Below are 3474 nucleotides of genomic sequence, written 5' to 3'. Positions count from 1 at the left end.
AATTAACCCTAATTAGAAATTAAGTTCCATAACTCAACTCCCAAGTCCAAATTCTACAACTAAACCTCTTAAGGGCAAAAATACCATTTTGCCCCTTCAATGGTCCAAAACCCTAAAATGTTGACCAAAAGTCAAAGTCACCAGGAGCGGGCCTGGCTACGCGGGGCGTAGCCAGGAGTACGCCCGGCGTACTCCGCCTATTCCATATTTATCAACTTTTATGTCTTAGTCCGTTAAGACACCTATCTCAACTTCATATCTTACCATAATGGCACTTCTTAACCCATAAAGTCACCGTCTTTAAGCCTTTTCATGGCTAGGATGGGCCCAATACACAAAACTCTGACTTCCATCATACTCTAAGTCACTTAACTCATGCATGGGCCAAGGGAAATGATCAAGAAACTTTTTTTATGAATCCACGAGACCTAAAACACATGAAAGGACAACTAATATGCTCCAGAGTACTCTATACTCACAAAGATCCAAGATTTGGGACAAAAGGCTCATAAAAACTCATCTATGGAGATCTAAAAGGAAACACATCAAGGTATAAACTTTATACCTTCAAAAGATGCACAAGATGAAGTAGTTTCTAGATCCACAAGCTTGCAAGCAACACCATCTTCTTCACTAGTCTTCTTCTTCAACAAAAGGCCATTAAAATCACCACCAAGCTTCAAGATCTTCCTTCACAAGCAATACACTCAAGATTAGGGTTTGGAAGGAGTGGAAGCTGATTATAGGAGGTCCAAATGTGAGTTAATATCTTTAAATAGGGGTGAAACCCTAAAATTTAGGGTTTTAGAGACTGGGCTAGTACACCCGACGTACCACATGTACACCCAGTGTACTAGCATGGCTTCCTCGTTCCCAGGCTTCTCTTGAGTATGATGCGCGTACCCTCAGGTACGCCCAACATATGGGCTAAAATGTCAAACTTAAACCACAAGGGACCAAATATGCACACTTTGATTAGGTCAAGGGCTACAAATGAAAATACCAGATAATCGGATGTCACATATGATAATCCCTTTGAACTTTTCTAGATTTTTAAAAGGGGTAATGTCATAAAAGCCTTGAAGTTTGACAGGAATTTACGATTTTACCGTTTTGTGGATTTCTGGTTCATGTATATCGGATGTTTGCAAATTTTTAATAATTTTATTTTTAGCCTTTTGTGTATTTCTAATTCATTATAACCCTTATGTTTGACAAATATGTTTAGTTTACCCTGTATCTAGTTCATTGACGCCCTTAAGTTTGCTATTCTGGTTTATTATAGTCTATAAGTTTGACATAAATGTTTGATTTTACCGTCTACAAAAATGATAAAATTGTTTTTATCTTTTTTTGCAAACATCCGATATTAGCAAACCAAAAATTTATAAAATGGTACAATCGTAAATTCCTATCAAACTTAAGAGCTTTGATTGCATTATCCCTTTTTAAAATTAGCAATGCACGTAGAAATGTGGCCAACTCTCAAACTTTAAAGGTAAGCCCATCTATATTTTTGTATTTTTTAATTGAGAATTTAAATATTTTTCTATTTTGGTGATAAATATTATATTTCGATAAATTTAATAATATTTTAAGACATTTGTGATTATTTTACATAAATAAGATTGTAGAAAGATAAACACGAAAAAAAATAAAAGAGTATTTAATTTCTATTTTTAGTTAAAAGGTAAAATATGTAATCGTCAAAAATGATAATCAATTTTCGAAAATCTGACAATAGTTAATAAATCGCTACAACGATAAAATAGATGTTTACATAGTTATTCGTAATTTAACCACTTTCTCTTGATTATATTTCACAAATTGAGCTGATCCGTACACAACAATATTATTTCTTTACACAACAATTCATGCTTTAAAATGTTGTACAATACAATCCTATATAGTATAATTTATTGTGTATGGAAAAAAAAAATGTTGTGTACGAATCACTTCTTTTTCACAAAGGTAAATTATTAAATCACTTTAAAGTTAGGTATGCACTTCCAAAAAAAAGTAATATAATATCTTGGTTTATAGTTTCTTTACATAACAACTAGTAATACAGCCCACTCGTTATCGCGGGTTTGTAAAAAACTAATTAAGGAAAAGCAATGCTCAACATAGACCTAATGCACGTATAGGTAAGTAGATAGGAACCGTAAGATTCATCCGCTCATAATATTCATCTAACAATATACAAAATTCATATTCATTAAAGCGCAAGCTACAAAAAACGACCATAGGACCTAGCTTAATCATATACTGCACAACCCTTATTCTAAGTTCACACCTTTCTATCAATTATAATCATAATCAAAATAGTGAGAATTGAATATGATTTGGTTTTTTACCTTTACATGAGAAGTATTTATGTCATTTTCTTGGAGGAGCGAAATGAAAACCTTAAGGACACCTTTCTCAGGCACAATCCTCCCTGCAACCAATGTGGAGAATCCATCATTCCCATGTGAAATAGTAAATAAAATGCTTTATGATTCTTTATAAATTTACCCAATGCCCATCAATTTAAAAAGTAATAAATCCCTTTCAGCAACTAACCTGGAAAGATACAGACAAACAAATTTCAGTAAATTATAAAATGCTTTATAATAATGTTGATTCATAAATAATAATTTAAAGTTTCATGTATATTGTTTGCAAAAGTATTCACACTTGCTTTTTCTTGGGAAAAATAATGATCAAACATCAATTTCAATCAAAAATATCGTTTTTAATTTGATAAATACTCTTTTTAAATTTGGGATACTGTAAATCAATTTCTAGTTTATGTTTTATAATTATAATTGTTTAAAATTAGGATCTACATTTTCTTTTAATCCTACGTTACATACATACATTTGCTATATCATATTTGTAATAGGCTCGTTTCTAATATTATTATTTATTACTACGCATGCAAAGAAAGTCACCAACAGACCGCATAGCGCAGTGGATTAGCGCGTTTGACTTCGGATCAAAAGGTCGTGGGTTCGACTCCCACTGTGGTCGGTTTACCCTTTTTCAACTAAATATCTTCTAACACGTTAATAATTTTTAGTGTACGAATAATTTGTTTCGGCATACAGTTTTAATGCGGTGATTACTTTTCTTTAGGTGTAAGTAGTTCTTTGCAACATTTTAGCGGTTTAGGGTAATCGATGACCTTTTTAACAATTTTAGTCACTGGTATTTTAGGAAACACATTATATTCTAAAGAATATATGGTGGGCACACTTTGTAATCCTTTAGTTTTTCAATTCTTGATTGTGTATTTAACTATGATTTTTGAAAAATAGTAGGGATGAGCATTTGGACCGGGGAACCGGCCGGAACCGGTACCGGAACCAGAACCTGATGGAACCGGTCGGGTCGGGACCGGGACGTTATTTTTGTGGATTTTTGGAACCGGAACCGTATGATACTATTTTTCAAGGACTGGTTCCAACATTTGAAGACATAACAAGAACT

The 3474-nt window shown here is 33.0% G+C and overlaps 1 non-coding gene across 1 annotated transcript; it reads left to right on the top strand.

The window, feature by feature from the left end:
* The first annotated feature begins 2941 nt into the window (after positions 1 to 2941).
* TRNAR-UCG (transfer RNA arginine (anticodon UCG)) lies at positions 2942 to 3015 on the top strand. Its single transcript has one exon. It is a non-coding gene; the product is annotated as a tRNA-Arg (tRNA).
* Positions 3016 to 3474: the final 459 nt, after the last annotated feature.

This window comes from Lactuca sativa, chromosome 5 (genome assembly GCF_002870075.4).
Source record: "Lactuca sativa cultivar Salinas chromosome 5, Lsat_Salinas_v11, whole genome shotgun sequence".
NCBI classification, from domain to species: Eukaryota; Viridiplantae; Streptophyta; class Magnoliopsida; order Asterales; family Asteraceae; genus Lactuca; species Lactuca sativa.
Note: the sequence above shows the minus strand (reverse complement) of the source record. Positions and strands in the feature narration are given on the sequence as shown.